This window comes from Choloepus didactylus, chromosome 18, assembly GCF_015220235.1.
Source record: "Choloepus didactylus isolate mChoDid1 chromosome 18, mChoDid1.pri, whole genome shotgun sequence".
Classification (NCBI taxonomy): Eukaryota; Metazoa; Chordata; class Mammalia; order Pilosa; family Megalonychidae; genus Choloepus; species Choloepus didactylus.
In genome coordinates, this window is record NC_051324.1 from 75618283 (window position 1) to 75629685 (window position 11403).

Below are 11403 nucleotides of genomic sequence, written 5' to 3' on the forward strand. Positions count from 1 at the left end.
AGGGGGGGCGCGGCCCGGGGCGGGGCCAGGCCGGGCCGGGGGCGGGGCCTCTCCCCGGCCCACGGCGCCGTTGGGCGGGGTGGCGCGGCGGGCGGGCCCGGGCCGTCTGGTTTCTTTGCCAAGATCCTTACAAAACCCACGTGTGGTGTTAACGCCAGAAAGAGCCTGTGGCTTTGCAGGCGGAACAGGGAGTCAGAGGTAGCACTCCTGGTTTTGTTTCTTTGAAGAAGAGTCTGGCAAAGGATGCCTTGGGTCCCACGCCTCCCCAGAACCAAATTGGCCTGGAGAAGCAGCAGGGGTAACAAAGCTCGGCTTTTGGAGTTGAACACCAGGCTCCTTCCGGCCAGCCCCGTGCACCCTAACTAGGACTGGGAGGCAACGAGGACAAGAATTGCTTCTGGAGACTTCCAGGTCGTGTGTGTGTCATGGGTCCCAAGGTAAAAGCTATTTTGTTCTGTGGGTCACCGTGGGAAAGTATGAGAACCACCCCCCCACCCCCATCCCAACCGCCGAAGGGGCACCTGGGGGCATTAGGCCCAGGGAGGTGGGAAGGCTGGAAGCAGGCACGGTTTGAGGAGCCCCTGGAGGACAGCACCCCGTGACACAGCACCCACCCCTGACTGCCAGCAAGCCCGGCTTGCTGCCCCTAACGTAGGACCTGCCCTGTGCCCACCGAGGCTGCAGGAGAGCAGCTCCCAACTCGTCCGACATCGGCTCAGGCACCGGCTCAGCCTAACCCCCTGGGTGCCGTGCCAACTCCAGTCACTGGTGCTGGGACCCTCAGCCGATTGGCCTGAGCCGGCTCAGACCTTGCTCCAGGGAGGCCTTGCCTGGCCACTGGCTCATAAGTGCTGTCAGCCCACTGGGCCCTCCTCGGGCCCCTGTCCTCGTCTGACCTCCCAGAATGGCCCGTGCCCTGCCAGGCCTTCCAGACCCTCTCGCTGGCCCCGGCGGCAGGGCTGGGGGTCCCTTGTGTTCCTGGGCCTGGGCCTGCACCACCTCCCCCCGCTCGGGCTGTCCCCCCATGGGATCTTGGCAGGTGCCTGGAGGGGGAGCTCGATTCCGTCCAACCCCCACGCCCTCACACCCCGGCGAGTTCTCAGGCACCTCCTCCCCTAGGAATGGTCTGGGGACCAGGGTGTGTGTGCCCCAACCCCAGCTCTTCGTCGCTTTCCGCAGGGCAAAGGTGAGAGGTCGGAGCTGGGTGGAGTCGGGCTTCCCGTCCTCCCCCCACCCCCTGGCCTCGCAGCGCTCTGCCCCCCAGGTCTGTTACGTGTTGGTGTGGGGAGAATGGGCTCCATTTATTTAGCAAACTGACCCTGGCACAGCCATGGACACGGGGCAGGGGCGGGGCGGGGGCCAGAGGGCGGCCTCCCGGTGGGGACGGCCTGGGGAGGGACGGGCTGCCGGGCCAGACGGGCCGAGGCCCCCATGGCGGTCCTATGAGGCCAGGTTGCCGGCATCCACCAGGATGGCTGAGCTGCTGGTGGAGGCGCTGCAGCCGCTGAGTAGGAAGAGGATGCCGTGCACCACGTCCGCCGTCTCTGCAGGCTGGGCAGGCCATCAGGGGGCTCGTCTGGCCTGGCCTCCCGCCGCTGCCCCGGCTGCCCCGGGCCCGCCAGCCCATCAGACCTGCAGACTTCTTCAGGGGGTGGTGCTCCTTCAGCTTCCGGGCGAACTCTGGGTCCAGCAGGACTTGGCGGCCCATGGCCGTCAGCACGACCGTGGGGTTCACGGGGTTCACCCGGATCTGGGGCCGGGCGGCGAGGGGGCTCAGCACCGGTGCCCCTGCACCCCCCAGCCCGGAGCCCCACCCCGCCCCCGCACCCACCTGGTGCGGCCCCAGCTCCAGCCCATGGCTTTCGTCAGCATGGTGATCGTGCCCTTGGTGGAGCCTGTAGGGGGAGGGACCCCAAGGACACCCTGGGGACACCGCCCTCCTCGCACAGTGGTCCAGCCCTGGGGCCCTCGAGCCTGGTGGCTCCTGCTGGAGCAGGCGTGAGGCGGGGGGCCGGGCAGAGGGACTCACTGTAGGTGGCCAGGTTGGGGAGGCTCACGTAGGCCACCATGCTGGAGACATTGATGATGGAGCCAGGCACACGTCACTCAATCATGCCCTGGGCCACGATCTGGAAGCAAGAGCAGCTGACCCCACACCTGGGCCCAGTGGGCACTGGGCCATGCCCTCCTGCGGCTCACCTGGGGCATAAAGGGGGTGCGCAGCCTGACCCCCACACCTGGGCCCAGTTGCACTGGCCCCCCCCCCCCCCCACTGCTCACCTGGGACACCTGGAATACAGAGCGCAGGTTCACACTGAAAGACCTGGGGGCAGGAGGGGACGGCTGCAGAGTCAGACAGCCCTGACCTCTTCCCTGGCCCTCAGCCCAGACCCCCAGGCCAAGGCCCCCGGGCCCCACCTGTCGAAGGCCTCCTTGGTGACGTCCAGGAAGGGCTGCAGCAGGTCCCCGGGGCCCACGCCCCCCAGCGCCCGCCCTGTGGCCTCCCAGTCGCCCAGGTCCACGCACACGGGCTCGATGCCGGGGCCCTGTGGGGAGGCGCCGTGGGTGGGGGCAGGCCCGGAGCCCACACTGCCCAGCCCGGGGGCAGGGCCGGGCCTGCCACTCACCTCCTTGGCCAGGCTGTCCAGGTCGGCGTCGGACCGGCTCACGGCCACCACCCTGGCCCCGGCAGCATGCAGCGCCTTCGCGGTGTCCCTCCCTATCCCTGCGGACAGACAGACACGTCGGGGTCAAGGCCAAGGGTGGGGAGCGGGTGTGAGGGGCGAGTAGCCCCAGTTGCCCAGGAAAGAGCAGCAAGGGGGTGCTGGGCAGAGGGTAGAGGCTCAGGAGCTGGGCAGAGGGTCGGGGCTGCGGGGTGGGGTTGGTCCCGGCTGGCAGGCTGCAGGCCAGTGAGACCCCAGAGGGCAGTGCCTTCCTGCCAGGCCCAAGTCAGGGGGTCTCAGGTTGACCAGGGAGGGGCTGGGGTCCTGTTCCCGAGGAGCCAGCTGGGCAGTGGGGAGCAGCCCGGATCCCAGGTGGGTGGGGGGGGGACAGGGGCTGGGGTCTTGGACGGGCCGTGACAGGCCCTCGGGCCCCCCACCTGCCCGGCTCACACCCACCTTTCCCTGCCCCAGTCACCAGGCCCCGCAGCCCGCTGAAGTTCAGCTGCATGGTGCCGTGCGTCTCAGTTTGCAATGTGACAGTGGCCGCGAACTCTGTAGTCCTGGGGCCGGCGGGAGGGCCCGGGGTGCAGGGAGGAGGGCAGCACCCGGACACACGTGCTCCTCACCCAGCCCTGGGGGGGCCCAGTCAGAGGCTCCACCCTCGATTTTGGAAAAGAAATGAAGGGTGAACGCACGCGGGCGCCGGGTGGTGGGGAATGTCCTTCTCCTCTTTCTCCTGTGGACGGAGCCTTACCTGGCAGCGCTAGTTCTGCTGGAAAAGACTCGGCCTCCTTGTCGCTGGGGGGTTCCACCTGCCTGAGGGGCCGGACCTGGCCGCTCTCTGGTGGTGCCCACACCTGCGTCGGGCTCTGCTGCCCCTGGGTGGGGGGTGGGGCAGCCCCATAAATGAAGCTGCAGGGCTGGGCCCTTTCTGGGTCCCCCACTGTCCCTGCAAGCCTCTGGGGTGATGGCCTGGGGCTCCCCACGCTGGAGACTCAGCCCTTACCCCACCCGACCCCACCACCACCACCACAGCCCTAGCCCAGGGACCCCCGTGGCTCCAGAGGCTTCTTGCCTGGCACCTCTGCTGGAGGCCCATCGCCTGTCCCCACCTGCAGGAGACCAGCCCTCACTGCCCCCCACCTGCCCCCACCTGCCTGGCTGCCCTTCTCCTGCCCCTCCCGCCTCCACCTGCCCGAGCCTGCCCGAGCCTGGCTTCTCCCCCAGTCGCCGAGCACAGGCCTCGCCCTGCCTCCTTCTCACCCATGGCGCCTCTTTCAAGACTAAATGTGGCTTGGGGGGCTCCCTCCCTCACCCTCGGGGTTCTCTCCTCCTCCGGTTGGAGGACACTCTGGAGGGCAGTTTGGCAAAATGGGTTCAGGGGTTTCTCCGGGCTGCCCCGGCTCTGGGTGCCATCTCAGACCCGACTCCAGGCGGCTGCGGTGCCCAGGGCCTCCCCCTCCTGCCCCCGTCCTGTGGTGGGGTGCAGGGAGACATGGCACCCCCAGAGGGGCTCGAACCAGCCTCCCTCTCCCCCCAACCTCCCCGGGCACTCGCCAGGTAGGTGGGCACACCCTGGGCCCTAGGGCCTTGAGGAAATGCAGGACCCCCAGCCGGGCAGGGTGCCCCCTCAAGCTGCAGTGGCCCCATCCCCCACTCACCCGAATTTGTTTTTAAAAGGGGGCCTAGAAGGGTGCTGGGCTGGGGGTTCCTGAGGAGGGCAGCCGTGACCCCAGGGCTGCTGGGGCCGAGTTCCCTTTACACGAAGAAGGGTACACCCAGTGGCTGCAACCCTGGGGCCCCTCCAGGCCGCCTTCTCTCAGACGTCTGCGTCTGGGGACCGTAGAGGACACAGCTTAAGAACATCTTCCTGCCCCCATCGATCCGCACCCCGAAAGCAAAAATCAAGATTAACTAAAAAAACAGCAGCAACTGCCCCCCCACCCCCAGCGCCACCACTCCACGCTCGCTTTCAAATGTTTTTTCAAATACTCTTATTCTGAAATATTTCGGAGTTGCCAGCTTAGGAGAAAGAAGGAATTTCCAGAAGCAGCTGAGAGTCATTAGCCTGCCTGTCGCCCGAGCAGTTCCGAGCCTGTTTCCTCCGGGCCGGGCTTTGTCACCCACAGACGCAGCACCCACGCCGCGCCTGCCGGCTGCACCCAGGGGCCCTGCCTTGGTCTCCTGCTCGGGAACGCCGTCTCCACTCCTGGGACCTTGGCGCTGGGAGACGATCGGCCTGCCCCTTTTAGAAAGCCCCTCAATTTGGGTTTGCCCAATGTTTCTTCAAAATTAGACTCAGGGGTGGCCGAGGCAAAGCCCCCCCCAGGGGTCTCCGCTGACAGGGATTTGATGACGAGATGAAAAGCGACATCGCTGGCCCCGCACTCCACTCGCTGATGACCGCGGTGACCCTCCCGGGGAGACCACGGCCGTGGCGTCACTGCTGCCCCGCAAACCGCAGGCCAAGGGGTCTGCAGTGGCCTCGCAGACTCGGAATCGTGCGGGGAAGGGAATTCCGAGTAGCCGGCTCGGCCTTGGGTAATGCACTGACCAGTCCAGGCCCCCCACGGACCCCACGTGGCTGGCCCCGTCCGCGCCCTTTAGACGGTTTAACTTTCAAGTGAAGACAAAGATGAAATCCTGCTCCCACCTCACATAGCTCAGCCAACAGACCACAGCCGAAGCCCCCCACCCTCTCCCCAAAAGAGAACACACTCCCTTTATCCATTTTTTATTTTGAGAGATTTAAAATTTTTTTTGTTTCTTTTTAAAATTGTGGTGAAACATACATAACACAGAAATCATTTAAACCATTTTTAAGTGTACAACGGCCACGTCAAATACTTTGACAAATGTTGTATAACTTTTGCCACCATCTGTTTCTAGAACATTTTCCTCATCCCCAACAAACTCATACCCGTTAAGCGATAACTCTCCATTCCCTGCTTCCCCACCCCTGGTAGCCACTATTCTGCTTTCTCTCTATAGAAATTTGCTTATTCTAATTATTCCATGTAAGAGAAGTTATGCAACATTTGGACTTGCGTGGCTGGCTCAGTGCACTCAACCTGATTCTGTCACGTGTGTCGGAGCTCCGTTCCCTCTCGCAGCTGATGATGCTCAGCCACGTTGGCCACCTTTGCCCACCCCTTCATCCCCGGATGACCACTTGGTTGTTTCCACACTTTGGCAATGGTGAATAATGCTGCGATGAACACTGGCGTACAAGTGTCTGTTCCAGTCCCTGCTTTCAGTTCTTTGGGGTGGATCACCTGGCTGTTGCTTCCCTGCCGTTAGGACAAATACCACGCGACATGTTGGCTTCACGCTGCAGGGGCTGCAGGGCTGCTTCCTCCTGGGGCTGGTGGAGCCCTGGCCGGCGCTGCTCGGGGTCCTTGCCTTTTTCCGTCGCATGGCGAGGTCTCCTTTCTCTTCCTGGTTCGGTTGAATTCCAACTTCCAGCTCCTCCCCAGAGCTCTCTCTATATATTTCTGAATTTTTTTCTGCTTATGGAAGACCAGTCCACCCTAGAGAACCCTAACTAATACACCAGGACACGTTTGATAATTTTGAATATTAAAGAAGACTAACCCTGTGTAGCAACTAATGACTTTACATAGCCTTGGGTGTGTGAGATTGTGCAGCTTCTTTGGAAAGCAGCTTGGCTGCCTCTTTTAAATCTACATGCTCTCTTCCTACATGATCCAAATACCAACTTACTGAAAATACTAGAAACAGAGTCCCATGAAAAATGCTATGGGAAAACAATCAGCAAAACCCAGGCTGCTGAAAACATGTATTACAAATGACTCTTTAAAACAATAATTGCAATTATAAAGGGAGCAAGAGAGAAAGCTATGAAGGTAGGTCAGTAGGCTAAAAGAAAAGTAATCAACCCATTGCAATGTGTGGACTTTATTTGATCCCAATTCAAAAAAAAAAAAAATCTAACCGAATGTTTTAAAAAAATTATGGCATTTGATAAAATTAATAATCTGAAAAAAAAAAAAGAGTGAACCTCCTTCAGTTAGCCACATCTTAATTTAAAATAGCATCTTCTTTAAAATGGAGTTGAGAGGTCACTCTGGAGGGCATTCTTATGCACTATATAGATATCATTTTTTAGTTTTTAGTGTTTTGGAACAGCCAGAAGGAAATACTTGAAACTTGAACTGCAACCCAGTGGCCTTAATTCTGAAAGACGACTGCATAACATGTAGTTTACCCTGTGTGACTGTGTGATTGTGAAAACCTTGTGGCTCCCACTCCCTTTATCCAGTGTGTGGACAGATGAGTAGAAAAATGGGGACAAAAACTAAATGAAACATAGGGTGGGATGGAGGGATGGAATGTGTTAGCTGTTCTTTTTTACTTTTATTTTTTATTTTTTTTTAATCATCATTTTATTGAGATATATTCACATACCACGCAGTCATACAAAACAAATTGTACTTTCGATTGTTTACAGTACCATTACATAGTTGTACATTCATCACCTAAATCAATCCCTGATACCTTCATTAGCACACACACAAAAATAACAAGAATAATAGAGTGAAAAAGAGCAATTGAAGTAAAAAAGAACACTGGGTACCTTTGTTTGTTTCCTTCCCCTACTTTTCTACACATCCATCCATAAACTAGACAAAGTGGAGTTTGGTCTACTTTTATTTTTATCTATTTTTTTGTTTTTGGAGTAAGGAAAATGTTCAAAAATTGATTATGGTGATGAATGCACAACTATATGATGGTACTGTGAATAATTGATAGTACACTGTGGATGATTGTATGCTGTGTGACTATATCTCAAGAAAACTGCATTTTAAAAAAATATCATCTTCGAGAGACACTATTTACTATGGGTTCACACCACAGGAGTGAAGTTAAGATTAAGAACATGCTATTTTTTTTTCTGGAGTATAGAATTCAACCTACCACATATGGAAAATCTATGTTTAACTTTCTGAGGAACTGCCAAACTGTTTGCACTGCAACTGCACCATCTTACGTTCCCACCAACAATATACAAGGGTGCTTGTTTCCCTGCATCCCGCCCAACACTTATTTTCCATTTTTTTTTAATAATTGCCATCCTAGTGGGTGTGAAAGGGTATCTCATTGTGGTCTTGATTTGCATTTCCCTAATGGCTAATGATGTTGAGCATCTTTTCATGTCTTGTTTTGTTTTTTTTGTTGTTGGCTTTTTCCTTAACAGCAGGCATTTATTGGCTCACAGTTTCAGAGACTAGCAGGCTTTTTCCTTCGGGCTGGCTGGCAATCTTTGGGGTTCTCTGGCTTTTCCATCATTTATGTGCTTTTTGACCATTTGCATGTCTTCTTTGGAGAAATGGCTGCTCAAGTCCTTGGGCCATTTCTTAATTGGGTTGTTTGTCTTTAGTTGATATTAAACCTTTATCAGATATATGGTTTCCAAACATTTTCTCTCATCCTTTAGGTTGTCTTGTCTTTACACTTTCTTGATACTGTCCTTTTTTTTTTGTTGTTGTTGTTATTGTTAATTTTTTTTTACTCTTCATTTTATTGAGATATATTCACATACCACGCAGTCATACAAAACAAATCATACTTTCGATTGTTTATAGTACCATTACATAGTGGTACATTCATCACCCAAATCAATCCCTGACACCTTCATTAGCACACACACAAAAATAACAAGAATAATAATTAGAGTGAAAAAGAGCAATTGAAGTAAAAAAGAACACTGGGTACCTTTGTCTGTTTGTTTCCTTCCCCTATTTTTCTACTCATCCATCCATAAACTAGACAAAGGGGAGTGTGGTCCTTATGGCTTTCCCAATCCCATTGTCACCCCTCATAAGCTACATTTTTATACAATTGTCTTCGAGATTCATGGGTTCTGGGTTGTAGTTTGATAGTTTCAGGTATCCACCACCAGCTACCCCAATTCTTTAGAACCTAAAAAGGATACTGTCCTTTGATACACAAAAATTTTTAATTCTCCTGAGGTCCAATTTATAATTTGTTTCTTTTGTTGCTTGTGCTTTTGTGTAAATTCTAAGAATCCATTGTCTAATAAAGGTCCTGAAGATATGTTCCTCTGTTATATTCTAAGAGTTTCATCTCTTGTATTTGGCTTATCAATCCATTTTGAGATAATTTTTGTTTATGGTGTGAAGTAGGGGTCCACTTTCATTCTTTTCCATGTGAATATCTCCTGTCCCAGGACCATTTGTTGAAGGAGTTTTCTTTCCCCATCGAATGGACTTGGTACCCTTGTCAAACGTCAATTGGCCGCAGATGTGTAGGTTGATTTCTGAGCTCTCAATTTTGTTCCATTGGTCTATATGTCTGTCCTTGTACCAATCCCACACTGCTTTGATTACTGTAGCTTTGTAGTGAGTTTTGAAATCACAAGTGTGAGTCCTCCAACTTTATTCTGTTTCAAGATGTTTTTGGCTATTTGGGGTGCCTTGCACTCCCAGAAGAATTTGATAATCAACTTTTTCATTTCTGCAATGAAGACTGTTATTTTGATTCAGATTGCATTGGATCTGTAAACCCCCTTGGATAATGTTTTAGTTTTCAATGTAATAAAGCAAATACGATTGCAGTGGGTTGGCTTAACAGCAGGAATTCACTGGCTCCTGGTTTCAGAGGCCAGAGGACTCGTTTCCCCCAGGGTCAGTGTCTTCTGGCTGGCCAGCAATCTTGGGGGTGCCTGGGCTTTTCCATCACATGGCAGTGCATGTGCTGGTGTCTTCTCCGTTCTCCTCCAGGTTCCGTTACTTCCAGCTTCTGGCTGCTCCCATGGCTTCCTCTCTGTCTGGTTTCCTTCACTTAGAAGGACCTCAGCCTGTTGGCTTAAAGCCCCCCGCCTTCGGTTTGGGCCCTGTTCTAGTTGGCTAATGCTGCTGGAATGCATAACACCAGAGACAGACTGGCTTTCATAAAGGGGTTTATCTGGTTACACAGTTACAGTCTTAAGGCCATAAAGTGTCCAAGGTAACGCATCAACAATGGGTTGATGGTGTCCGGAAAAACCTCTGCTAGCTGGGAAGGCACGTGGCTGGCGTCTGCTCCAAAGTTCTGGTTTCAAAATAGCTTTCTTCCAGGATGTTCCTCTCTAGGCTGCAGCTCCTCAAAAATGTCACTCTCAGTTGCTCTTGGGGTGTTTGTCCTCTCTCAGCTTCTCCAGAGCAAAAGTCTGCTTTCAAAGGCCGTCTCCAAAATGTCTCTGTAAGCTTCAGCTCCTCTCTCAGCTCCTGTGCTTTCTTCAAAGTGTCCCTCTTGGCTGTAGCTCCTTTTCAAAATGTCACTCTCAGCTGCACTGAGTTCCTTCTGTTTGTCAGCTCATTTATATGGCTCCCTGAATGGGTGGGGTAACACCTCCATGGAAATTATCCAATCAGAGTCATCACCCACAGTTGGGTGGGGTGCATCTCCATGGAAACACTCAAAGAATTACAATCTAATCAACACTGATACATCTGCCCACACAAGATTACATCAAAGATAATGGCGTTTGGGGGGACATGATACATTCACACTGGCACAGGCACCTTAACTGATGACGTCTTCCAATCCTGTTTACAAATGTGTCACACCCACAGCCCAGGGTGGGACCTGAACAGCCTTTTGTGGGAGGCAGGATTCAGTCATAACTTCCATGGAAAGGGTGGACTGGTTCCATGCTCAGTTAAACCCTCACCTGGCGCCCTGCTCTGTGGGATTCACCTTCCAGACGCTCCAGGAGGTCCCTTTTAGAGCTGCTTCCGGCCTTACTCCCAGAGCACACCATCTGGATGGGCTCAGGATTTTCCGAGACATCAATTCCCGGTTTCTTTGTGCTTAGGAGTTCAGTTTTCATCCCTTTCCTCTCGCCACTCACCCTGCACACTCACCCAGGCTGCTCAAGCAAATGCCACGTAGTGGGTCGGCTTGAACAATGATGGTTTATTAACTCTCAGTTTTGAGGCCAGGAGAAAGTCTGAACTGAGGAGATGTTCTGGTTTGCTAATGCTGCTGTTATGCAAAACACCAGAAATAGATTGGCTTTAATAAAGGGGGTTTATTTGGTTACAAAGTTACAGTCTTCAGGCCATAAAGTGTCCAAGGTAACACTTCAACAATCGGGTACCTTCACTGGAGGATGGCCAGTGGCAGTTGGAAAAGAAGGCACGTGGCTGGCGTCTGCTTGCTCCCAGGTTGCGTTTCAAAATGTTGCTCTTGGGGTGTTTTATCCTCTCTTAGCTGCAGCTCCTCTTGAAAAATGTACTCTCAGTTGCTCTGAGGTCCTTTGTCTGTGAGCTCCTTTATAGGGCTCCAGTGATCCAATTAACACCCACCCTGAGTGGGCGGGGTGACACCTCCATGGAAATTTCCAATCAAACGTTTCACTCACAGTTGGCGAGTCACATCTCCACGGAAAAATCAAAAGATTCCAAACTAATCAACACTAATGCACTTGCCCCCACAAGATTACATCACAGAACGTGGGTTTTGAGGGACTAATGCATCCCAAACTGGCACAGGCAAATCAAAGTGAGACTTTCTTCCTGAAGCTGATTTCTGGGGTCGGCTTCCAATGAACTGGGGTCCTGGGCCCTCTGTCCCCCGGCAGTGCACCTGGCACTCTCCGTCCTCTCCCTTCTCTGCCAGGTTCCTCTGACCTTCAGCTTCTTGCCTCTGTGGTTTCTCTCTCTCTCCTGTCTGAATTTCATGTCTTATAAAGGATCGTAAAGGATTAAGACCC

General features: G+C 53.8%; 1 long non-coding RNA gene and 1 pseudogene across 1 annotated transcript in view; one reads left to right on the forward strand and one right to left on the reverse strand.

Moving 5' to 3' along the window:
- The first annotated feature begins 35 nt into the window (after positions 1-35).
- LOC119514951 overlaps positions 36-11403 on the forward strand; it is a 27853-nt gene continuing 16485 nt past the window's right edge. Inside the window, exon 1 of the long non-coding RNA XR_005212888.1 lies at positions 36-437. This is a non-coding gene — a long non-coding RNA (uncharacterized LOC119514951). The remainder of the gene's footprint in view (positions 438-11403) is intronic.
- Positions 1384-3431, reverse strand: LOC119514948 (annotated as a pseudogene).